We start from the raw sequence: 27,406 nt of genomic DNA, 5'->3' as shown, positions 1-27,406 counted from the left end.
ATGCCAAGCTATCGATTACTTCATAATTAAAAATTTATTAATGCAGTAAAGTTGAGTTTAATTCAAAATATATGAATTACAGAATGTGACTGTAAGAAAGGCCAGTTCATTATGTTTAAGTTCATATAATTAAAAGTAGGCTAATCAGGTACTATGCAGTAGAAGTTCTTAGGGAAAAAGCTTAATGAAAAGAGAAAAAAAGGATTTGTTTATATATCTGCTATTACTGTGCAAATGACTGCGTATCAATATCTGAGATACATAATATTCAACATTTATTAAGTTATGATACTCCAGGGACTGTTTAAGTATTTTTCCTTTAATAACTGGTTTAATCCTCATAAAAACTCTGTAAGGTAAGTATTAATTATCATTATCCTCATTTTATGGGTGAAAATATTAAGTCACTAAGTTTGTTCTCATAAGATTCTCCTTTATATAAGAAATCAGTTTAGCAAATTTTTCATCAATTATAAAAAGGTAAACATTAGTTCTAGTCCACACACTCTGAATTAACTCCTTAGAATCATTTCATTGAAAATAAACTTCTTTTTAGACTGTGGAAAAACAATAAATATCTGGAAATGTTTCTTAATTTACAGGAAACATCAGTCTAACTTATATACTCTGAATTAACTCTTTGCAATCATCTCATACGAAGCAAATTTTTTAAAATGTGAGAAAACAACAATAAAAAATTTGGAAATGTTTTCTACTTTACAGGAAGTGACTAAATTCCTTAACTCATTATTGTCAAGTTTTTGTTACTCATCGAGATTGTGAGAAAACACTTGCCTAAATTTTTCTTTCTCCATCAGGAAACCAAAAAAACACCAAAGAAGGATTTATGATATATATTTCCTGCAATATTCATATTACTTTATTATTTGTTTGTATTAACATTTAGTTACAATTCAACTTTTAGAAAGATATTGCCTTAAAATAAATAAAAATTAATTGTTCACAAGGGAATATTGGTCACTCTGGATATTTTATTTTATTCTAATTCCTTTCAATATTTTCTAAAATTTTTACTGTGTAAATTCTACCATGTTTAAAATTCTTAGCAAGGGACTTCCTCCCACTGGAAGCTTCTAATTTGTAATTAAATAATCAAGACATTAGATAAGCACTGGAAGGTCAACCTGAAGTCTTTCATGCACATATGTTACTTCTGTAAAAAGTCATTTTGATTTTTTTTAAAAATCAGTTTTTTTCCTAGCTACAGCTACACTTCATTTCTATGGCCTAATGTTGCCACCTTGTGGTCTACCTGGGCTTCAAGTGCAACTTTAGCATCTAGTACAGATACAAGGCAAGAAAAGAGCCACTGAAATTTCTCTCAGTTTAATTGCATAGTTACTTAAAATTCTCACTAATTCTTTAGAATTTGTGAAAATTCAGCATAGGTATGAAGTTAAATTTTCCTTAAAAAAGTTTACCAAGCAAATTAATAGCATAAATACGATTCTGGGACTATTCCGAAATCTAAACCTCATTGAACCCACCTTATCAGATTTCATTTACATAGAATAAAGTGCTACAAAAATGACATTCTTATTCATTTATTCAGTGTCATTTAAAAATACAGGAACTACAACTTTTGTAAATTATTCCTTATTTCTAAATATTCCAAAAAATGTATGCCAGACTTCACCTGAAGTAGTTTGAAGGCACGTGATTGTGATCTTAAGAAAAACAAACATTCCCATGAAATTTTTAGAGCTGGAATGGTCATCCAGGCTCATCTAACCCAATCTCCTTATTTTACAGATAAGGATACTGAGAACCAGAGCGGTTGTAACTTCATATGCAACTTTACACACTACCCCTCACCCCCAGGTTTTAGCCCTAGTCCTGATTCATAGTAGAAAAATACGGTACATCCTCAACGTAACAGTTGTTTTCACAACTCTATTGTAATCTGTCCCCTTCCACATTCTATACAACGGGCTAGATTAGGTATTAGCATGTACTGCACCCTTCATGTGAAATAAACAGTCTAGTGACACAGGGTGGACAAGGGCCCTCCCTATACAACCCAGAGAAGATCTAATAGACTCCTTTGAAGTGTGGTCTAATTGTGTGTGGAGCTTTGCAAATCACTAGTCTAGTCTAGAGCTCCATGATGCCTACATTTATGGCCTAGGTAGACTCTTAAAATTCAAGAACTCCTTACACATCATTATTATACCCACATCCTACCCCATTCATTCTTACCCTCTGGGGGCCCTGGTAAATGAGGATATGCAACAAAAAATAAAAACAAACACACAAACAAAAAGACTGAAAACAGGACTAAGAAACTAACGTAGCCAGCCAGCCTTTAAAAACGGCCCGTTTATGTATAGCCGCAAAAGGACCACCATATGGGGTGTTAGACATTGCCTCTTTCTCTCCACTTAAATAAGAATTAAGGATAAAATCTTTGGTAGGAAGTGAGTCAAGTCTGAGTAAGGGAGCTGAGAGGAGTGTCTGAGGCTTTAAAGAGTGCCTGTGGTCTTTTCCCATTGTCCCTCCTTTGGACTGGGATAATTTAATTTGGGGAGACATCGTGTGACACCCAGGGAAAAGCAAGTAGGGAGTTATGTGCTTAGAAATGGCTTTGGGTTCAAGAAAGAGAACTAGGGATTTCCCTCCTAGGTTTTCTAGCCCAGTTTATGAGGATAAAAATACGTGTAAGTAGAGGATTATAGGCAAAAGTTGTATTTTTTGGCTGGAACTTTCCTCATGCTGCCACTTAGAAGCTTAAGAGGTGGGGCAAGAAGTAGGAAATGCCAGTATTTTAAGAGGAGCTGAATCAACAGTCCTGATAGCTGCTTCAGTAGAGCAATAATTCTGAGTAGAGGAGCAATGAATTACAAGAATCCTCTTTCTGACTGCGACCTGGCCCACACACAGCCTCTCCTATTAAAACAGAAGATCTGTGAGTTGGCTCAGTTTGCATCTATGTACTCAGAGTTCTAGGGAATCTTTCAGAAATGGGGATAAAGGCTGGCAAATTCCTATACTGGTTGCCCATGGAACTATTTTTACTGACTGCCCAGAGACCTGCCAGGTCCTTGTGACCAACATAAGAAAGAGTGGTTAGTGACTAAGGATCTCAAATGTTAATAACTACATGGCTCTTCCAGATCTGCTGTTTTCCAGGAAATGTCTTCTCAACAGTTTTTTTCTTAACATAAAATCGCTTGCTAGATTTAGCAAATACAAACCTCATTTTCTTTCTGGTCCTTATTTTCAATCTCTCAAAACTATTTACTACAGCCATGTGCTGCCTAGTGACAAGGATATGTTCTAAGAAATGCATCATTGGGTGATTGCGTCTTTGTACAGATATCATAGAGTACACGCATACAAGCCTAGATGGTAGAGCCTAGCACACACCTAGACTACAAACATCTGTACAGCATGACAACGTGAGATTAAATCAAGCAGATTCAAAAGAAATGATGCAATCAAGACACACTTAAGTAAACATGAGATGCAAATGGTTGCTGCCAGCGTTAACCGTTTTACAGCAAACTTTTTTAATAAGTAGAAAGCGTACACTGTGAAATAACAATAAAAGTACAGTACAATAAGTACCAGCAAGTCATTTATTATGATTATCAAGTATTATGTACTGTACATAATTGTATATCTGTACTTTTATACGACTGGCAGTGCAGGAGGTTTACACTAGCATCTCTCCAAACCCATGAGTAATGCGTTACACTACGTCATGATGGCTGGCGACCATACCACCAGGTGATAGAAAATTTTCAGCTCCACTACACTGTCATGTGACCACTTTCATATATGTAGTCCGTCGTTGACAGAACTGTCGTTATGAGGTACATGACTGTATTTTGTCATTTGGTCTATGACAAATACTAAGAAGATTGGGAGTAATATGGCACATGTGTGCATTTCAAAAATAATTTTTTACATGACCTGTGGATAGGGGCATGATGTACTATAAAACTGTTAGGAAGAGTTTCGTGTTTTTTGTTTTTTTTAAACTTTGAACAATTGCTACTTTGAACTTTTGCCCTTGTACTCAAGAGAACCACACTGTCAAGCAAAGAAAATTATGATAGGAAAACTGTTCTTTAAAATGCTATCAAAAGATGACTTCACTGTCTTCAAACAACAGATGAGAGAATAAATTTCTTGTATTTGGATAAATGAAACAAAGTACATTATCAGAATTCACAGCTTTGGATGTGGAAAATGATCTAGGATTATTAAATGTGTAGCATCTTAAATGGTAGAGAAGTATAAGAACAGTCACAAAAACAAATTCAACTTTTAAGTGCAAAGTAAGTATTAAATCACCACTGATACTATAGCATGTCTCCCCCAGTGATACTAATGCAAATAAATCTAAAATATTTTTACCAAATGTATTGTCTTTTCTACCACTTCCCTTTTATCTTCTCTGGCCCAAATTTTAGTTTTTCATTATATTTTATTTGATGGTTTCATGTGTATCAATTTATCACTTAAAAAAGTTTAACCCAAGAGTTCTTCAATCTTCTCAATGTCAAATACCTTTATTTCCACACTTCAGTCACCCTTACTGGAACTTGATTCCACCACCCGGATCTTAACACATAACTCCCCCTTCTGACAACCACCTCCAATCTTCCACCTTTGCCATTTCCTCACACCTTATGAAATGTCTCCTATTCACATCTCTCAGCCCTCTTTTGGCTACCTCAAGCAGGAAGAAATCTGTCCGCACAACTTTCCCTCTCTTCAGCCAGCTTCTGGTTCCTTCTAATCCTCAAGAAAGATGCATCCCCACTTCCACCAAGGCAGAAAAGGCCTTCCCCATCCAGAGGACCAAGAAGTATAGGAGCAAGGACAACGAGCGTAAGTGTAACGTAAGACATGAAGGCATGAGAGGACTAAAGATCATGGAAAAGACTGAAACCAACTTCTAGAAGGAATTGAGAATTGGATCAAATCTCAGTGTCAGTGTTCTGCTAACCCAAAAGTACCGTTTCCCTCTCGATCTAGACAAGGTTGACGCTAGGGGAAATAACCAGTTGAGTGATTATTTGCTATAAACAGTGAATGCAGACTTAAAGACTTGAATGAACAGATTTGTGCTCTGTGAATTTACCAGGAATTATTCTTACGATAAGCACTGAGGACCAGATACCAATCAAAAGATTTATATCTTAGGTTCTGACTGCCATTTCCTAAGGTACAGTCTTGAGTGGCCAATCTCTAAGAGCCTCACATTCCTCATTTGAAAAATTGGGATACTATCTACCCTATTTACTTCAGTGTTTTTACAGAAGAACTTTGAAAACTATATGCAATGAACAAATAAAAGATGCTAAATGGTTTTGCTTCGTTTCCTAGCAAAAGTTCCCCTTCAAAAAGTTCAGCCTGAATTAAGGGTAAAAGGATTTCCGAGGAGTGTGGAAAGGTGTGTGTAAAAAATAAAATAAATTTTTTAAAAAAAGGATTTCCACATTTTGGTATCAGCAGGTAAAATTATTTCTGCCCTGCAGGAGGTCAGGGGTGATGATGAGAGCACCCCATTCTCTCAAATTCTTTTTCCTTTCCATTCACACTGCCTCCATTCTTAATTTGGGTTCTAACAAATAATCTTATACATGAAGTTTTCCATTGCCTTCCTAATTGGTCTCTCAGTCTCATTCTCTCTTCTGTCACCTCCATCTCATGCTTTTTGAACATCACTTCCAAGCTAAAAAATTTTTTAGTGGCTCCGCTGGTCCAAGCATGACCTTTTACTGAGCCTACTATAATAAACTGCTAACCATTCTCCAGTTCCACTTTTGCCCTTGTACAATTCACTTCTCCCCACAGGAAAAAAATCTTTCAAAACTATAAATCATTTCATGTCATTCTTCTGTTTTAAATAAGACAACGGAATGGCAACCCAATGCATTTAAAATAAACTTCAAAATCCTTACCACGGTCTACAAAGCACTGAATGATTTTGCTCCTGCCTACCTAATTTCATTTTAACCATACCGTTCTTGTTCTCTGTACTCTAGCCCCACTTGACTCCTTTATGTTCGCTGAAGCTCTTTCTGGCCTCAGGGTCTTTGCACTTACTTTTCCTTCTACTGGAATGTATTTCCCCTGGACAGATCTATACTCAACTGGCTCATTGCCAGAACTCAGGTCTCAGCTCAAGTGAACTTATGTCCCAAAATTACTTCTCACATCACCCTGTTTACTTCCTTCCTGATTCTTATCAATGTAGAATTTTCTGATTTAGTTAATCATTTATGAGGTTGGACAATTAAGTTCGCAAACTCATCCTAGAAAAAGTGGCTACATATCTCATTGCTGAATATCACTATGGTTGATAACCTGGGAAGTTAGTTATGCACTGACACCAGTGCCTAGTCCACCCTTCAAAGCCATTTTGGAACTCTTTTTATGGAATGGCCATCAGAGCTGTTGTCATATTACCCTTGATGTCCTGAATGTCATCAAAATGTCTTCCTTTCAATATTTCCTTTATCTTTGGGTAAAGAAGTCATTGGGGGCCAGATCAGGTGAGTGGGGGGGGTGTTCCAATACAGTTATTTGTTTACTGGCTAAAAACTCCCTCACAGACAGTGCTGTGTGAGCTGGTGCACTGTCGTGATGCCAAGAGCCATGAATTGTTGGTGAAAAGTTCAGGTTGTCTAACTTTTTCACGCAGCCTTTTCAGCACTTCCAAATAGTAAATTTGGTTAACTGTTTGTGCAGTTGGTACAAATTCATAATGAATAATCCCTCTGATACAAAAAAAAGGTTAGCAACATCAATGCAACAAGTTCATGATCTTAATTGTCAGACCTCATATGTCTCTTCCATTTGAATGTAAGCTCTTTGAGGGAAGGAGCTTGTCTTGTTCAACATGATCCACAGTGTCTAGCAGTGCCTGTTACATACTAAGTGATCAATCTATACTTTTTACTTTTTTAGTTAAATGAATGCATGGTCCAAATGAAAAGTATGCATTCAAATAAGTCTTTCAATGGAGTATGGAAATTGGCATTAATGCGTAAATGGTAACAACAGGCATTAAGACACTCATTGAAGTTGGCCAACAAATGTAACTAGACTAATAAAATATAACTATGTACCAATAAAACTGATATCACATTTAAAGAGAAATCATGTCTACTTCTACTGCTTAAATGTCTTTTAATTTCCAAGAAGTAGAAGTTATTTACCAGCTATTTACCAGAAGTTATTTTCCAGCTGCTGAAATATATCTCTATATTAACTGGAGATAACATAATCTTAATGTAATTCCATATCTTCCAACTCCTTTATCTTCAAATTGTTTCATCTCTTCTTTGAGATCTGTATCCTTTTAATTACTTCTTTGTTTTTGCAGAAACTGCAATCTTCTTTATTCCTATTAATGTTCCTTGCCTCAACATTTGACATTAATGATATTATTATACTAGCTTTTTATGTTATCATTGTGGGGGGATATTTTTCTATTTCAACCATTCTGTACAGTTTTGTTTTAGGTATGTATCTTGTAAACAATAGGAAACAAAGTGCTTTTTAATTGTTTTGAAGATTTTTTTTTCAATAGGTGAATTTAATCAACTTACATTTTATGTGATTTCTGACCTATTTGGGATTATTTCCACTATCCTATTTTGTGTTTTCTGTTCCTCTTTTTATTTTTTCTTCTTTCCTATCATCTCTCAACTACGTTTTTCTCTATATTCTCCTCATTCCTCTGTATTGGCTTAAACACTATTATATTTCTTTTCTTCAACTGCTTATTTTTATTTTTTGACATACATGCTAATAATTTTTGTTAAAGTCTAAAATTATGTAGAAATTCTATTGTGAACACAATGCCCAGTACATGTTATAACCACCATAGAACACTCCACTTCATAAGAGTTATCTATAGAATTTTAGCTTTACTTTTTAAAAAATCAACCTCTCTTCTGGAACTTAAAAAAAAAAAGTTTAAATTTACCAACATTTTAGCAATCAGATCACTCTTTTTTAAAAAAGAATCCCATGCCTCCCCTCTGGATTTGCTCCTCTGGCTGAAGTACATTCTTTAGTTCTTTCAGTGAGAATCTGTGAGTATTAAACTCTTTTAAGCCTTTGTAAACTGGAAAATAGCTTTATTTTGACTTTACTCTTGAATAATAGTTACTTTCCCTCAGCACTTTGAAGCGAACTATTCTACAGTTTCCCGGTATCTTTTATTGCTAGATGTTTGCTTCAGTCTAATTGTTGTCCTTGTGTAAGGAATGTCTTTTTCACTTTGTTTGGTCTCAAAGTTTTCACTTCACCTGTTTTACAGTTTCACTGTGATCTATTTAGGAGGATTTATTTATCCTGTGTGGAATTCAGAGTGTACATGGAATCTAAGCACTCAAGTCCTTTTTGAATTCTGGACAATTCTAACTTATTATCTCTTCAAATACTGCTGTTCAACTATATTATATATACGCTGGAAACTCAATTATCAATTTGTCCTTTTCTTTTAAACAATGTTTTTTGTGCTACATTGTAGGTGCAGTTCTCAGCACTATCTTCTAATTCACTTATCCTCTCTGATTGGATTGAGTCTACAAGTTCATCACACTTTTTTTTTAATCTCAACCTTTGTACTTTTCATTTCTAAGAGCTCTAATTGGTTGTTAATATCCACCTGTTTTTGTTACTTTTGGTTTCATAATTTACTCTTCATTTTTAATAAATGTGAGTCCTTTTTCTCTTTGAGCACAGACACTTAAAAGTCTTTGCCGGATGGTTTCTTAATTTATTTACATCAGGACTGAATGTGTGTTCTAATGCTAATATTACTGAATGGGGTTTTTTTTTGTTTTGTTTTGGCCCTGGATCTTTTTCATTCATTTTAGAATTTTTGCTGTAAGCTTATTTTGGGAGAAAGAATTATTTGTTTTTGTTCTCCATTCTTCCTCCCCTGATGCTTATTCCCTCATACAGTTCCTCTGCCTTGCCATCTGGGAATGCAGTTCAGAACCAGGTCTTAGACAAGGTAAGTTTGAGCTCTTGTCTATAAGTGACAATGGGGCTATTACAGATCCAGCCACGGAGCCAAAAGTTTGGTTCAGTTTCTGACTGTGAGACTGCATCCTCGCACCTTGCTAGGTCCAGCTTCTTTAAGCCATTAGATTCTGACAGCAGTTAAGAGCAGTTTTATTTGGCTTCCTTGTATGCTTAGGGAATATGTACCCAAAGCCCAGACTGTAAGCCATAAACTTACTCGTATTGTCTTGTGCAGATCTCTTTTAAGAAGGCCACAATATTGGCTGCCACTACCCACTTCCGGAACAACTACAGCTCCACTCATCACTTTGTGCTTCTACTATATAGAGACATTTAGCTAACTTATTGTTTTGACTACATACTTTGGGTTTCCACTTTTTACGTTTTATCAATTATTGCCACATACTAAAACATGAACTAAATGTACCGTTTTAATCTAAAACTAACTATGTGTTTTTCATTTCCTCAGATGCCCAGTGCCACTGTAGTGAACATGACTGGTTACCTCCTAAAAAGCCATTCCTACATTGTTCTGTCCCATTAGTACCCAACACTATTAACTCTTTGCTGCCCATATGCTTTGAAGGGGTCAGCCCTGGTTATTTTAAGCCATGTAACATATTACATTTCCCTAACTGTAGTGGTTTATTTAGACATGGACATGTAACCAGTCCAATAAGACTCTTTGCTTAGAATGATACAGCAACACATTCTCTTCTTTTTTTCTGAAAATATGGCATAAACATGACATCTAAAGTTGTTTTCATCATTTTGACATGTATATCTTATATATATGCGTGCGTGTGTGCGTGCACACACACACGAAGCAGAGTAAGGCAGACAGAGAAAGAGCCAATCCTTGATTAAACCCCATCTGAAGCTCATATTAACTCTGAACTTTTCAAATACAGGTATCAATAAATAACTTTTTTTATTAAGACAATTTAAATTAGGTTTTCTGTTACTTAGAAGAAAATATTTAAATGACACAGAACCTAAAGTGATCATTACTATTATCTACTGCTATATGTTCCTGTTATTTCTTTCTAAGAAGGAAACAAATATATTGCTTATGTTACTGTCTGCAAAAGACGAAAGTCAAAGAAAGGGTGGGGCACAATGACCTCTATTCAACTGCTTCAAGGAGCAGTTGAATTAAGGCCTAAAAAATCTCACATTTAAATGGAACAAACAGCTCAGGAGACTGGATACTGAATAACAGCTGGGTAAATTCTAGGACTTGACCAAGGAGACAAAGAACAAGCTGAAAGACACTCTGAATAAACAAGAGAGATAAAAATAAGCTTGTTATGGGAAAACTCTTTTATAGTCAATACCAGTTTTTGTTTTAAGAAAAAAACAACATAATAATCAACAAGCAAAATATAGCCAAAAGATGGGGAATGGACATCAAGACATTTAAATGAAAGAAGCAGTGCCATTTGGCTACTGGAAAAACTGACTAATATTGGGACTAAAAATGCCACCAAAGTTAAAATGCCTAGATAAAATATTCTAACAATCTCATTATATAAGTTTCAGGTATACAACATAATTCAACATCTGTATACTCTACAAAGTGATCACCTCCAAAAGTCTAGTTACTGACCATTCACCATACAACTGACCCCCTTCATCCCTTTTGCTCACCTCCCAACCCCCTTCCCCTCTGGTAACCATCCATTTGTTCTCTGTACCTATGACAAACATTTAGATAGACTAACCAAGAACACAAAAGAGGGCTCAGATAAATAAAATTAGAAGTGAAAGAGAAGTTACAACTGATACCACAGAAACACCAAAGATTGTAAGAGACTATGTGGGGACAGAGCCAGGAGTGCATTTTCCAGGCTCTCGCCCTCATGTGGAAAGGTGCTCACTCGGGTAGTAAATGGCCATCAACTGTGACTGGATGGCCATCAGCTGTGGCTAGTTGGCCGTCAGCTGTAACCAGTGAGCCAATGGCCACTAACATAACTGCCGCGGCTATGTTAACAGAAGAATGGGGGCTAGCAAGAAGATGGTGGCTGAGTTAGCAAGAGCGGATTGCAGTTAGCAAGTGAGGTTGGTTGGCAGAGAGAAGTGGACAGCAGGTTGCAGATCGTGTGGCTCCTGCTTCCTGTGTCTCCAACCCAGCCGCCAGTGAGAATATAGTGGTATGACTCCCCTATCTATGGCTCTGTGGGTGTTCCTTTTTGGCCTCACCAGATCCTGCGTTCCTACGTGGGGAGCGGGAGCTGAGACCTGTATGAGTCCCTGCATGACAGACTACTACAAACAATTATACACCAAGAAATTGGATAACCTATAAGAGATGGATAAGTCAGAGCTTAAATTACTTAAGGTTTCTAAAACACTGCTTTAGAGGAAGTGCTAATAATCTCTGTGAAAAACTGAACAGCAATAAAAAAAAGAACAAGCTTTCTGTCCTAGGTACATGCGTATATCCAAAGGAAATGAAATCACTATCTTGAGGAGATTTCTGTGTGTTCGTTGTAGTGTTACTCACTATAGTCAAGATATGCGAACAACCTAAGTATCCATCAGAGATGAATAATAAATCACACACACACACACACGGAATATATTATTCAAGCATAAAAAGGGAATCCTGTCATTTGCAGCAACATAGATGAACTTGAAAGACGTTATGCTAAGTGAAATAAGCCAGACACAGAAAGACAAATACTGTATGATCTCACTTATCTGAGGAATCTAAAAAAGTCTAACTCATAAAACCAAAAAGTAGAATATCGGCTGCTAGGGACAGAAGAGTGAGAGAAATGGGAAGATGTTGGTTAAAGTATACAAACTTTCAATTATAAGATGAATAAGCTCTGAGGATCTAATGCACAGCATGGTGATTAGAGTTAATGATACTGTATTGTATACTTGAAATGTGCTGAGTAGATTTTAGGTGTTCTCACTACATACACACAAATGTAACTATGTGAGATGATAGATGTGTTAATAAACTTCATTGTGATAACCATTTCACAATGTATAAGAACTAAATTATGCATTTCACAGTGTATAAGAACTAAATCGTCACATTGTACACGATTTAAAAAATCATGCTATACAACATAAATACTATATTCAATTTTTATTTCTCAGTAATACCTCAATAAAGCTAGGGGGGGAAAGGAATACGCATCTATTTAATCTGGAAATCAGCTGTTCCTTTGTCACTGACATATAAAGTTTGAGTTAAGTTGATCATTCTAATGTCTGTTTACTGGTTTGGAAAAAAGGATTTTATTACAAAGATATAACCATAAACTTAAGTTCTAATAATACCAAAAATGATTTCAAATAGGTAAATCTTTTAAAAATACCACAACTGAGTCCTTTATGGTATACCTACATAAAATCCAACTCTTTAATTATTTTCCTTGTATGAAATCTAAAAGTCTTTCATAGAAAGTTACTGAACAATTTGGTAGGACAAATTCAATAGTACAGTTGGCCCTTGAACAGTGCGGAGGTTAGGAGCGCTGACCTACCACACAGTCAACAATCCGCGTATAACCTTTTTTGTATAAGTAAAACAATTTTATTTTTTAACTTTTTCAATTGCAATTGACATTCAGTATTATTTTATACTAGTTTCAAGGGTATAGCATAGTGGTTAGACATTTATATAATTTACAAAGTGATTCCACGGATTAGTCTAGTACCCACCTGGAACTATAGTTATTACAATATTGACTATATTTCCTATGCTTTACTTTATATCCCTGTTACTGTTTCATAAATAGCCATTTGTACTTCTTAATCCCTTCACCTTTTTCACCCAGGCCACCCAATCCCCTCCTACCTGGCAACCATCATGTTTTGTTTGTTCATTTATTTTGTTCTTTAGATTCCACATATAAATGAGATCATATGGTATTTGTCTTTCTCTGTCTGACTTATTTCATTGCCATAATACCCTCTAGGTCCATCCATATTGTTGCAAATGGTAAGATTTCATTCTTTTTTATGAGTAAATTCCACTGTATATGTGTACCACTTCTTTATCCAGTTCTTTACTGATGGGCACTTAAGTTGCCTCCTATCTTGGCTATTGTAAATAACACTGCAACGAACAAATAGGTGCATGTATCTTTTTGAATTAGTGTTTTGGATTTCTTCAGATAAATACCCAGTAGTGGAATTACTGGGTCATAAGTTAGCTCTAGTTTTAACTTTTGAGGAACTTCCACACTGTTTTCCATAGTGGCTACACCAATTTGCAATACTACCAATAGTGCACAAATGTTCCCTTTCCCCCTCATACTCACCAAAACTTGTTTGCTAATTTACTGATGATAGCCATTTTGACAGTATGAGGTTGTATCTCATTGTGGTTTTAATTTGCATTTCTCTGATGATTAGTGATGTTGAGCATATTTTCGTATGTCTATTAGCCATGTGTATGTCTTCTTTGGAGATATGTCTATTCAGGCCGTCTGCCCATTTTTTTATTGGATTGTTAGTTTTTTGGAGTCAAGTTGTATGAGTTTTTATAAATTTTGCATATTAATGCTTTATCAGATGTATCACTGGCAAATATCTTTTCCCATTTAGTAGGCTGTCTTTTCATTTTGTTGATGGTTTCCTTTGCTGTGCAAAACCTTTTTAGTTTGATATAGTCCCATTTATTTATTTTTTTTGTTTCCCTTGCCCAAGGAGAGATATCAGAAAAAACATTACTAAGATCAGTGTCAAGAGAGTTGACTGCCTATGTTTTCTTCTAGTTTTATGGTTTCAGGTCTTACATTTAAGTATTTAATCCACTTTGAGAGTATTTTTCTATGTAGTATAAGGTGGTCCAGTTTCATTTTTTGCATATATCTGTCCAGTTTTCCCAACACCATTTATTGAATAGACTGTCTTTACTCCATTGTATAGTCTGGCCTCCTTTGTCATAGATTAAAATGACCATATAGGTATGAGCATATTTCTGAGCTCTATCATCTGTTCCATTGATCTGTGTTTGTTTTTATGCCAGTACCATGCTGTTTTGATTACTATAGCTTTGTAGTATACTTTGATATCAAGTAATGTGATACCTCCAACTTTGTTTTTCTTTCTCAAGATTACTGGGATTATTTGGGGTCTTTTGTGGTTCCATATAAATTTTAGGATTATTTGTCCTAGTTCTGTGAAAAATGCCATGGGTATTTTGATAGGGATGCACTGAATCTATACATTGCTCTGGGTACTACAGACATTTTAACGATGATAAATTTTTCCATCCATAAGCACAGTATATGCTTTCATTTATTTGTATCTTCATTAATTTCTCTCTTCAATGTCTTATAATTTTCCAAATACAGATTTTTTTTTTTTTTTTTTTGCCTCCTTGGTTAAATTTATTCCTAGTTATTTTTTGGTGCAATTATAAATGAGATTGTTTTCTTAATTTCTCTTTCTGATATTTGGTATATAAAAACGAAACAGATTTCTGAATATTAATATATTAATTTTGTATCCTGCTACATTACTGAATTCATTTATCAGTTCTAATAGTTTGGGTTTTTTTGTGTGGAATCTTTAGGATTCTCTACACATGGTATCATGTCTTCTGCAAATAATAAGTTTTACTACTTCCTTTCCAATTTGGATGCCTTTTGTTTTCTTTTCCTTGTCTGTGGCAAGGACTTCCAATATCAAGTTGAATAAAAGTGGTGAAAGTGAACATCGTTGGCTTGTTCCTGATCTTTTAGCTTTTTACCACTGAACATATTAGCTGAGGTTTGCCATATAAGGACTTTATTATGTTGAGGTATGCCCTCTATTCCCACTATGCTGAGAGTTTTTATCATAAATGAGTGCTGGATTTTGTCAAATGCTTTTTCTGCACCTATTGATATGATATGATTTTTATCCTTCATTATGTTTATGTGTGTATTATGTTAATTGATTTGAAGATGCTGAACCAACTTTGCATTTCAGAAATAAATCCCACTTGCTCATGGTGTGTGATCCTTTTAATGTACTGCTGAATTTGATTTGCTAATATTTTGTTGAGGATATGTTGATCTACGTTCATCAGAGGTATTGGCGCACGTGTACATGCGCACACACGCACGAGTATTTGTAATGTCTTTAGTTTTGGAATCAGGGTAATGGTGGCCTCATAAATGAGCTTCGGAGCCTTCCCTTCTCTTGACTTTTCTGGAATAGTTTGAGAAGGATAGGTGTTAATTCTTCTTTGAATGTTTGGCAAAATTCACCTGTGAAGCCATCTGGTCCAGGACTTTTTTTTTGGGGGGGGGTAATTTTTTGATTACTGATTCAATTTCATTAGTAGGACTCGGTTGGTTCAAAGTTTCTATTTCTTCTTGACTCAGTCTTTGTAGATTATATGTTTCTAGGAATTTATCCATTTCTTCCAGACTGTCCAATTTGTTGGCAAATAATTGTAATATTTTCTTATAATCCTTTATATTTATGTGGTGTCAGTTGTCATTTCTCCTCTTTCATTTCTGATTTTATTTATATGAATCCTCTCTATTTATTGATAAGTCTGGTTAAAGGTTTATCAACTTTATCTTTTCAAAGAACCAGCTCTTGGTTTCATTTATTTTGTGTATTTTTTTTAAATTCAATTTCATTTATTTCCACTCTGATCTTTATTATTGCCTTCCTTCTACTATCTTTGGACTTTGTTTGCTGTTCTTTTCCTAGTTCCTTTAGGTGTAAAATTAAATTATTTGAGATTTTTCTTGTTTCTTGAGGCAGCTCTGTATTGCTATCAGTTTCCCTTTAGGACTGCTTTTGCTGTGTCCCATAGATTTTGGGTCATTGTGTTTTCATTTTCATTTGTCTCAAGGTATCTTTTGATTTCTTCCTTGATCTCACTGTTGACCCATTCTTAATAGCATGTTTTCAGCCTCCACGTGTTTTTCAGTTTTTTTTTTCTAGTAGTTGATTTCTAGTTTCATACCATTATGGTAGAAGAAGATGCCTGATATGATTTCAAATTACATTTATTGAGATTTGTCTTGTGGCCCAACATGTGGTCTGTCTTGGAAAATGTTCCATGTGCACTTGAAAAGAATGTACATTCTGCTGCTTTGGGGTGAAATGCTTTAAAAATGTATATTAAATCAATGTGGTCTAGTGTGTCACTTAAGGCCATTGTTTCCTTGTGATTTTCTGTCTGGAAAAATCTGTCCATTGGTGTCAATGGGGTGGTAAAGTCCCCTACTATGACTGTACTGTCAATCTTTCCCTTATGTCAGTCAATAATTTTTTCCTCCTTCTTCTGTCTCCTCCCCACCCCCCACTTCAGTTCAAGGTGTTGTTTCTCAGTCTATTTGAGTATGTCACAGCTCCCTGGCCCATGCTGCTATTATGAACCTTGCGCTTCCCCCCACCCCGGGTGAGGCAGTCGACCGCTCACAGCAGCTCTCGGCAGCTGCCAGCCACTCGTGCTGGCTGCCAGCCACTCACTCTGGCCACCGACTGCTCATGGCAGCACACAGTAGCCCACAGCAGCCCAAGGCACCCACAGTAGCCCACGGCAGCCCACAGCAGCCCAAGGCAGCACACAGCAGCCTACAGCAGCTCAACCCAACCTCTGCCTGCTCACGGCAGCCCAGCTCCAGGGAGAGCCACTGTTCACAATCTTAGCTGTAAAGGGTGCGGCTCACTGGCCCATGTGGGAATTGAACCAGCAACCTCGGCATTAGGAGCTCAGTGTGCCAACCACGTGAGCCACTGGGCCAGCCAATATTTGCTTTATATGTTTAAGTGCTCCTATGTTGGGTGCATAAAAGTTTACAATGGTTATATCCTCTTGTTGATCTCTTACTTATTATGTAATGTCCTTCTTTGTCTCTCATTACAGCCTTTGTTTTAAAGTCTATTTTGTCTGAAATTAAGTATTGCTATTCCAACTTTTTTGTTTCCATTCGCCTATCTTTCCCCAGCCTTTTACTTTGTCTGTGTCTTTCAATCTGAAGTGGGTCTCTTGTATTCAAGATACCTATGAGCCTTCTTTTCTTATCCATTCAGCCACCTTATGTCTTTTGATTGGAGTATTTAATCAATTTACATTAAAAGTGATTGTTGATAGGCACATAGTTATTGCCATTTTATTATTCCTACTTTTGATCTTTTATTTTTTCCCCATTCTTCTTCATAAAAATATCCCTTTAACATTTCCTGTAATACTGGTTTGGTGGTGATGAACTTCTTTAGCATTTTCTTGTGCAAGATGCTGTTTATCTTGCCTTTAATTTTAAATGATAGCCTTGTGGGGTAAAGTAGTCTTGGTTGTAAGTTTGTTGCTTTTCATCACTTTGAACATTTCGTGCCAATCGCTTCTGGCCTGCAAAGATTCTGTTGAGAAATCAGCTGACCATCTTACGGGAGCTCTCTTGTGGTAACTGACTACCTTTGTTTTGTTTCTTTTAAGAGTCCCTCTTTGTCTCTAACCTTTGGAATTTTAATTATAATGTGTCTTGGTGTGGGCTTCATTTGACTCATCTTCTTTGCGACTCTCTGAGCTTCCTGGACTTGTATGTCTATGTCCTTCACCAGGTTTGGGAAGTTTTCAGTCACTATTTCTTCAAATAAGTTCTCAATCCCTTGCTCTCTCTTCTCCTTCTGGTACCCCTATGATGTGAATGTTGTTGCAGTTTATGTTATCTCTGAGGTCCCTTAAACTATTCTCATCTTTTAAATTCTTTTGTTTTTGGTGTTATGATTGGGTGTTTACTGCTACCTTGTCTTCCAATTTGCTTAGTTGATCCTCTGCTTCATCTACTGTGCTGGTGATTTCTTTTAATGTATTCTTCATTTGTTATTGTATTCATTTCTTACTGGTTCTTTTTTGTGGTTTCTATGTCCATTTTATGCCTACTATCTCTTTGTTGAAGTTCTCACTATGTTCCTTGAGTATCTTTATAACCAGTGTTTTGAACTCTGTATCTAATAGATTGTTTGCCTCTATTTCACTTAGTTCTTTTTCTGGAGTTTTCTCCTGCTCTTTTATTTGGGATATATTTCTTTGTCTCATTTTGGCTGCATCTCTGTTTGTTTCTACGTATTAGGTAGATCTGCTATGTCTCCAAGTCTTGGTAGGGTGGCCTTATGTAGGTGACCTATGGGAACTAGTGGCACAGTCTCCCTGATCACCTGAGATGGGAGTTCCAGAAGTATCACTTGTGTATGCCCGCCTGTTGTAGTTGAGCCTTGACTGCTGCTGGCACATCAGTGAGTGGTATTGACCCTCAGGCTAACTGGCCGTGAGGATTGGCCATGACCAAAGCATACAAGCTGCTATGTGGGGGCTGATCCCATGGAAAAGGATTTGCCCCAGTGGGCTCTGGTGCCTGCCGAGACCATCCTTTGGGTGTGCCCCTTGTGGGGCTAATCAGGTGGTGCTCTGTTGTGGTCTGAAGCCGGGCAGCATGAATGCTGGTTCTGGGGCCTCTTGGGAGGAGCTCCTATGCAGGCCAAGGTCAGCCACTGCCTGTGTCCAGCCTGGGACTACCTGGTAGGAGCTACAAAGCAATCTGTGGTTGGTTGCTGCCTGTGCTGGACCCGGAAGCATGTGTGAGAGGCCAACTGCCATCAGTATTGTGCCTGGGTCCACTTAGGCAAAGGCACAGGGAGCCCCAAGGCCCTCTGCCCACTGCCTGCCAGCTGTACACAAGGCTCAGGTCCTGAAAGAGCCTCAGGCAGTATACAAGTTGGGTGAGGCGAGGGGCTCTGGAAGTCACCAGGGTGGGGAGAGTGGCATCCACCTGGTTAATGCAGATTCTGATTTGGCACCAAAGCTGAGCCTGGGAACACTCAGTAAGAGGTACACGGCACACCGAGGTCAGTCGCCACCTGCCTGGGGCCTGAAGACCTTTTGAGGCTTTTAAAAAAGACTGCAAAAAAAAAAAAAATTAAATAAATAAATAGAAAGACTGCAGCACATGCCAAAGCCAGCTGCCTGCCACTGAAAGAACGTCCAGCAGTGCAGGCTGAGGCCGGCTGCTTGCCACTGAAAGAGCCTCTGGTGATCCATGAGCCAAGGCTGGCTGCTTGCTGCTGAAAGAACATCTAACAATGTGCAATCTGAGGCCAGCTACTTGCTGCTGAACCTCCAGCAGTGTGCAGGCCAGGGCTGGCTGCCCACCAGTGAAAGAGCCTCTGGTGGTGCGTGAGTTGGGTGGGGAAGGGTCTCAGGGAGTCATCAGGGTGGGGTGAGTGGTGTTCACTAGGCTGATGCAGACTGAGATTTGGCCATGTGAGGGGAGGGCTCAACACAGGAAAGATGGTGTTTGCCTGCTGGCTGTGTAGCAGGAGCATTCAATACATGGATAATGGCGGCTGTCCCTCCAGCCCTTGCCCTAAAGCCACACAACTCAGTTCCTCCCTCTGTGTCCCCCAAGTCACTGTCCCTCTGCTGGAGCCCAGGGTGAGTGCGTTTTTACACAGGCCCTTTAAGAGGATGCCTGGGTTTTTAGCAGCCTTCTGTCTCACCCAAATGGGACCCCTGCTGATTTTCACAGCTCAATGTTGTAGGGGCTCCTCTTCCCAGCACTGGTATTCTGAGCTGGGGAGCCCAGTGTGGGGCTGGGAACCCTCAATCTTCAGGGGGAACTTCTGCCACTGAGATATCCCTCCAATTTGCAATTGCCACATGTAGGTGTGGGGCCAGCCCATTTCATGTCTCTGCCCCTCCTACCAGTCTTGATGTGTCTTCTTTATATCCTTAATTATGGTACTTCTGTTCAGCTAGTCTTCAGGTGGTTCTCCAGTTTACTGTTCTATAATTTAGTTGTAATTTTAATATGGTCTTGGGAGGAGGCAAGCACAGCATTTATCTACTCTGCCATCTTGATTGGAACCTCCACATATAACTTCTGACTCCCCAAAAATTTATCTACTGTCGGCCAGCTCTTCACATTCACAATTTCAACTAACTGCAGATTAAAAACTATATTTTCAACCCATGGTTGGTAATCTGCAGTTGGGAACCTGTAGTTGGGAATGCAAAAATACTGTTTCCAGCTATGGTTGGTTGATTCCAAGGATGCAAAACCCCCAGATATGAAGGGCTGACTGTATATTTTGAAAAAAAAAATCTGCGTATAAGTAGACCTGTGCAATTCAAACCTGTGTTGTTCAAGGGTCAAACGTATAATGACAATCTCAAGAGTTCTTTCACTTTTAAAAGATGAATAACAGACTAACAGTTCGGTTGACTAACAGAAGAAAGTCAACATGGAGTAAATGAAAAAATTCTGCACTAGAAGAGAATAGGTTCATTAGCTCTACAGCACACCACTAAAAATTATTTCCAATTAGGGATAGAAAAAACAAACAAACTGCTTTTAGAAATATATAACAAAAATTAAGAACTCTGAGTGAGAGGGAAAAATAGTATTAGGACACTGGCTAAAAAAAATTGACTACGTTAAATAAAAATATAAAAATAATTTACAATATAAATTGTAAGCAGTAAGGAACAGAACAAATATCACTGAAAATCAAATCAGTGATGGAAAGGCCTAACTTCAGAAGATGTGCAAAAGAAAAATAAAAGTGTAAAAGGACAAGGGAGATGATTATAAGAACTAGAGTGCAGAGCCAAGCCATGAAAAATTCCCAGAGAATAAAACAAAGACAAAATAAAAGGCAAATTTAAGAGAATAATTTCCTCAGTTGAAAAAAAGATTTCAATCTGTAGACTGAAGGACCCGGCATCTTCCAGATAAAAATTGATTTTAAAAGTCAGTAGATATAACAGTAAACTTCAAAACATTTTATCTAATCATTTAAAATCCTTAGAATGCAACAGATGAATGTATTTGCTATGGAAAAAGTACATGACAAGACCACAGAAAGAGCTCGCATCCAAAGTCAAGATGGTGTAAATCTGGTATATACTGTAGGCCTTGTAGATTATTTTGTATTCGAATCTGAGCACTGACTTGCTGAGGACAGAAATAAGAATGTAAATTCATGTCTTCAGATAAAAATTACACTCTCTTTTTATGCATTTATTATCTTTTTAAACCATGTTGCCTTATTTAACCCATATTATTTACTTTCTATGAAATATTAGTCAACATTTTACAAATAACGATAGACAAGTGTAGTTTTATTTTGTTACTTATGAATTAATTAGTCCTCCACTAAGACTGGTGGTTTCTTATAATACAAATGATGTACCCCAGCACTGTCCTTAGTACTACTGAGATAGCATACTTCAAAATTAATCTGGGTTCTCAATTTCTGTATGTATGTTTTTTGTTTTTAAATGCAGTTTGTAGCACCTCTAATTTTATTTTCAACCTAAGAACAAAGATAAGTAACAAAGGAACACACTCCACCCAAGCACTTTTATAAGCCCTGAAATGTATTGTGTAAAAAGGACAAGCTTCATTGTGTATTGATTTTGAAAGTTAATACTTTATTATCAGTAGTAGCAGTAGTTATTTTATTTCCACCAGTCATTAATGAAATAATCCAAGTCTAGTGATAAGTAGCTGAAGCTGGAAATAAAATTTACTGTGGAAATGAATATAGTGCTGTCACATAATTTATACATGGAAAATGTACAGCTAACCTCTTCTGAAAAGTTGGCCAAACTCGCAGACTCCAATTCCTCTCCTCCTATTCCCTCTTTAAGTCACACCAATCAGGTTTTCTGCCCCCCGCTATTCTCCTGAAAGTGCTCTTGCATGATATGATCACCAGCGACCTTTGCATTGCTAAATCCAATGGTCATTTCACAGTCCTCATCTTACTTAACTTGTCAAATCAGCAGGAGGAAACACCATTGATAACATTCTCCTACCTGAAACACTCTCTTCACTTGATTCCTGTACTCCACACTTCTGCCCTCAAAGCCTTTTCCTCCTCATTCTCCTTTGTGGTCCTTAATCTCTCCAACCTCCGTACATGGAAATTCCCAAAGCTCAATCTTCATTTCTTTGTACCAGATCTCATACAATCTTATGACTTTAAATACCATCTATTTGCTAATGACTCCCAAATTCTATTGCAAGTCGGGACCTTTCCCTTGAACTCCAGCCTCATATAACCCTACATGAACAGGCATATCAAGTTTGACATAGCTAAAACTAAATTCTTAATTCTCATTTCACCCACCTCCTTGTATCTCTCCATTCTCAAGTCTTCCCCATCTCAGTAAACAGCAACTCCATGCTCTCAAAAGCTCAGGCCAAAGGCCTTGGAACCATGCTTCACTCTTTTACTCACACTCCACACCCAATCTATCAGCAAATCCTGTCGGCTCTATCTAGAATATGAATGCTTCTTACTATTCTATTGCTACTCTAAGCCCCAATCATCTCTCTCTTAGATTACTAAACCAACCTCCTAACTGGTCTCCCTGCTTCCATCCTTGCCCCTCAGTTGATTCTAAACATAGCAGCAAGTGTGTTTAAAAATATAAAGTCAAATCCCTAACTCCTCTGCTCAAAACCCTCCGATTTCCTCCTTCCTCACTCAGAAAAAGCCAAAGTCTTTACCAGGACCAGTTAGCTCTCAGACTCCACCCTTCAACTCCTTACTCTGCTCAAACCCACTGGCCTCGTTGCTGGTCCTCCACTAAGACTGGTGGTTTCTGGGCTTTTGCACTTGCCTGGTGTAGTCTTCCCCTAGGGAGCTGCATGGCTGTCCTGTACTCCTTCACGTTTTGCTCAAGAGTCTTCTCCATGACACTGTTCCTAATTTTAAAACAGCATCTGCTCCCTCCCTGGTACTCCCTACCATCCCACCTGACCCTTCACTGCTTTATTTTTCTTCTTAGCAGCTGTTACCATCTGACTGGATGTATTTTACTTTAATTTTTAAAAATTATTTTTTTTGGTCTTCACCCCTATCTTCCTCCAGTGGAATGTTAGCTCCACGAGGACAAGGATTTTGTTTTGTGTTGTTCACTCTTGCATCTCAGAAGAGCTTAGAACAGTGCCTGGCCATGGAATACACTCAATATACACTTGTTATATGGATGCTGAATATGCAAACTCTTAAATCATGATAAGGCTAAGAGATTTGGGATAGTATAATATCCAACCTCTTTCCACAATGGGAAATATGATTTCTCTTCTGATATTGATAAGAACTGTGAAAATTTTATCTTCCATGCTAACTCAATTTGCTCTAAATAACATGCCAAAAATCTCTTCATTCCTCTTTTCTTCAGTCTCCCTCCAATGCCTTTCCCACATCCTGTAAAATATTATCATACTGTCATTGAAAAAAAATCTTCCCTTTGAGCACTACTGTTAAAATATTGCAAATTCACTAAAACTGGTATTGAAACACAAATAATGAAGAAATGAAGCTCATTGACAACCAAATAAAACTCTCTCTATTTCAAATGAAACTATTGGAGTCGTGAGGGCCCTCGTCCAAGTTTAACTTCATCATCACTATAATCCTTAATGAGTAAACATTTTTCTCATTAAATTTCTTCTAAAGTAAAAAGGAGTTGGTATAAGACTCTTACATATAGCCATTAAAATTAAGCCTGAGAGAAATCAGTTCAAGCTAGAAAACAAATTAATAAACAAATAAAATCTCATAGAACATGTCTGGAAAGGCAACAGAAGCAGGGACACCGGTGTAAGGGAGAGGAGGCTCAAACCCCACCTCACCTTTTGCTAGCTGTCTGACCTTGAACAAAGTAGACTCTCTGTACCTCAGTTTCCAGGGATTAAATAAAGTTACTACGTATTTAAAGCACTCAGCACAATGTCTCACATACAGTAAGCACTGAAGATAGTTATTACTATAATATAATTCCTGTACCACTGATATTACCGCTCTTTAAGCTAGGAGCTCCTTGGTACCACCATTATTTTCTAAGTAATGAGAACTGTTACCTCATTATGTTCATATCTGAACACTGTGAAACGTTTTGAAGAATATGTCTTTTCCTCGAGGAAGAGTACTGGGTTGGAAATCTGGGACGTAAACAATCTGCTTCTGAGCACTGCATGTTAAGCAAGGGGCAAATGCTGTCCTTTAACGCGCGCACCCAGGGCCAGGTGCCATTCGGGGCAGTTCACTGACATCTCAGCAGCTCCAGTTTACGCCTAGATTGCGGGTTCCTTATAATCTGCCACATACGGTGCCAAAGCCGCAAAAGCACACGTTTCGTTCAGGCCTAATGACCCGAGGCCGGCTAGGGCTCCGGCGCGGACCTCCGGGTTAACTGCGAGCGTGCCCACCCCACGCCCGCCCGCCGCGGCGGGCAAATCCAGGCTGGCACCCTCCCGCGGACAACCACAGCCTCCTCCCGCAAAAGCTAACAAGAAGGCCCGCAGGCCTTTACCCGCCCTCAAGAGCAGCACACCCCCCGCCCCAGGGCTCGCGACAACCTTTACGGCTCCCTCCGGCCGCCGCATAGGTGGGGAGAGCCCCAGTGGCCTCGCCCCTTAGGCCCCTCGGCCAAGCCCCGGGCCTGGGCTCTGCGGTGCTTCGGGGGCCAGCGTCAGTGGCTTCCACCCTGGGGCCGTCCACGGGCCCGTCCCAGGTACCTTAGACTCGGCCAAGCAGAGGTGACTGCTGCTGCACCTTCCCGGCGACGGCGGCGGCGGCGACCGCGGCGGGCGGACGTGAGAGGCCGGCCAGAGAGGAGAAGCCCGCCAGAGAGACAAGCCAAGCCCCGGCTGGCCCAGAGCGGCCTCACGCCGCGGTGGCCGGCGCGCCCCCTGGAGGCGGGCGGCCCGCACGGCAGCCCAGCCGCTCTGAATTAGGCAAAACACCAAACCACAGCATGGAAGAAGGGGAAGACAACCCTAGAAGAGTTTTTCCCATCTGAGTCCAGAAGCGTTTTTCAATTTTCACGCCCTTTTTTAAGTACACATCCCACTCTTCGGCTAAATGAAGGCTTCAAAGGCAAGGATAGTTTTATTAATTAATAGTTGCTGGACACTAAGTAAAATCATCTCTATAACCCAAATTGATACATTAGTAATAGCAACTAACGACCGATTGCTCTAAAATATGACCCTGAGTTTTTCTTTTTTTCAAAAAACTGTTTGAATATTTACATCCCACTTTTTAGGATTCCCCGACTAAGTTCAACATACATGTATATTAAAAATGTGGTAGATGGTGGGGTGGTGGGAAGTCATTTACTGGAAACAATTTTTTCTTTTCTTTTTGTAGTTTACCAAATCCAGTCCTACAGCTAAGAAGACAGCCAAGAAGACTTCCTCTGCACAATGTTCATTGCTCCTCTGAATTCTAGTATACTCACCCAACCAAGACACCCTCTTGGATATCTCATGTCCATCCATTCAAGGGCCATTAGTCAGTCTAACAGTTTGTTCTTGGAAATGTCATAAATTTTCAGGATTATTATCAAACTTGAGAAAACCTCTATCAAATTTCTTTCATAGAAGAATTATAAGATTTCAGGGAATTTCACATTTTCTAATAACTAATGTTATTAGAAACTAATAACACTAGTAACTAATCACAAATATTAAATACTCTTCAAACAAATGGCATTTATTAACCAATTTGTCATGGATGTCCTTCTTGTGGTTGTGTATTGAGTTTATGATATTTTCAATTATACCTGTAAATTATGTCAAATCAGCAAAGAATTTCAACCTTTTCCCAGTGTGTTCAATCTTCTTCATTAATTGGTTTATTAAACAATCTGAGAGCCTATTCATTACTTGTATTCAAATGTATCTCTCCATCTTCATGAATTACTGCTTTTATTTGATCTGAAAAATATAGGGACTATGTGGACACCTTTTTTCTCTGGTGAGATTAAAGGAATGAATTGCATGCTACACATATTCTGTGACTCCTTCATATTACCTCATGTGGTGATGTTAGCACAATGGGCATAAGGAGTATTCATGGACGCCACTCCCATACTCCAGCAATAACTTAACGCTGTATGGAAGTGACTGTGAACCACAGGAACGTATCCCACTAAATGTAAACTAAAGTATCCCTAACTGCATTTCTGCCTAGCCAGAGCCCAAAATGTCTGTAGCCACTCCATGCTACTCAGAGAAGAGAGCATTGAGAAGTCTGAGTGCAAAGAGACAGCAGCCTTAATTGTATTGAAAATATTTTAAATTTGCAAGCTTTACAAAAACATTGACCATGTAAACATACATCCAGAGTCCCTTCCAAGGTCTTGGAAGGGGCCGTACAAGGGGAGGTTGTAATAGTTCCCTATTGCCACTGTAACAAACTACTGCAAACTTAGACTTAAGGGCCAGCCAGGTGGCTCAGGCGGTTAGAGCTCCATGTGCCTAACTCCAAAGGCTGCCAGTTCGATTCCCACATGGGCCAGTGGGCTCTCAACCACAAGGTTGCCAGTTCAATTCCTCGAGTCCCGCAAGGGATGGTGGGCTGCTCCCCCTGCAACTAGAAAACGGCAACTGGACCTGGAGCTGAGTTGCACCCTCCATAACTAAGACTGAAAGGACAACAACTTAGTCCTGGAAGTACACACTGTTCCCCAATAAAGTCCTGTTCCCCTTCCCCAATAAAATCTTAAAAAAAAAAAAAAAAGTACCACAGTTTCTTTAAAAAAAAAACTTAGACTTAAAACAACAGTAATGCTCTTATAGTTCAGGAGGTCAGAAGTCCAAAATCGGTTTCACTAGGCTAAAATCAAAGTGTAGGCAGGGCTGCATTCCTTTTGGAAGCTCTAGGGAGAATTCATTTCCTTGCCTTCTCCAGCTTCTAGAGGCTGCCCATATTCCTCGGCTTTTGACCCCTTCCTTCATCTTGAAAACCAACAATATAGCATCTTTTCTTCTCTCTGACCTCTGCTTCTATCCTTGCATCGTCTCTTTCTACTTTTGACCTTCCTACCTCCTTAAAGGATCCTTGGATTATAAGGAGGGATAACCCAGAATATTCTCTCCCTCTCAAGGTCTTTAACTTAATCACATCTGCAAAGTACTTTTTACTGTGCAAGGTAACAATGTCATAGGTTCTGGGGATTAGGATATATGGACATCTTTGAGGGGATATTACTCAAACCACCCCAAGGGTCCTGAAACTTAAACTCCATTCCCTTCAGATAAATCTGCCTCCTCTTCCTCATCACCAAAATCTATTTGGTCCTGGGTTCTGATTATGAGAGTTCTAATGGGAAGCAATACCTGTAATTACAACTGGGACAAGCGTTACAAAAGAGGAGAGATGCTGTGAGGGAAAACAATGTCCCAAAATACGTGCCCTAATGGAAGGGCAGTGATGTCTTTGAATAAGGGATATTTAATCTGAGACACAAAGGATGAGAAGTTAATTATGCAATGAATAAGTGAAGTGTCAGAGAGGATGATATGTGTGGCCTGGGAATGGTGATGGCAGAAGGCCAGTGCAGCCGAGTTGTATCCCTTCCATTAAATCCTTAGCACTACTACAATGAACA

The 27,406-nt window shown here is 38.4% G+C and overlaps 1 protein-coding gene across 2 annotated transcripts in view; it reads right to left on the bottom strand.

Moving 5' to 3' along the window:
• The window catches only part of ANKRD46 (ankyrin repeat domain 46), a 41,247-nt gene extending 16,570 nt beyond the window's left edge, over positions 1 to 24,677 (bottom strand). The window contains exon 1 of one of the 2 annotated variants that reach the window (XM_019716377.2): positions 24,528 to 24,677. The gene's annotated coding sequence lies outside the window, so the exon portion shown is untranslated. The remainder of the gene's footprint in view (positions 1 to 24,527) is intronic. The other variant, XM_074316281.1, reaches the window with a different exon arrangement.
• Positions 24,678 to 27,406: the final 2,729 nt, after the last annotated feature.

Source organism: Rhinolophus sinicus, linkage group LG12 (assembly GCF_036562045.2).
Source record: "Rhinolophus sinicus isolate RSC01 linkage group LG12, ASM3656204v1, whole genome shotgun sequence".
In the NCBI taxonomy this organism is placed as follows: domain Eukaryota; kingdom Metazoa; phylum Chordata; class Mammalia; order Chiroptera; family Rhinolophidae; genus Rhinolophus; species Rhinolophus sinicus.
This window is presented reverse-complemented; position numbering and strand designations above follow the sequence as displayed.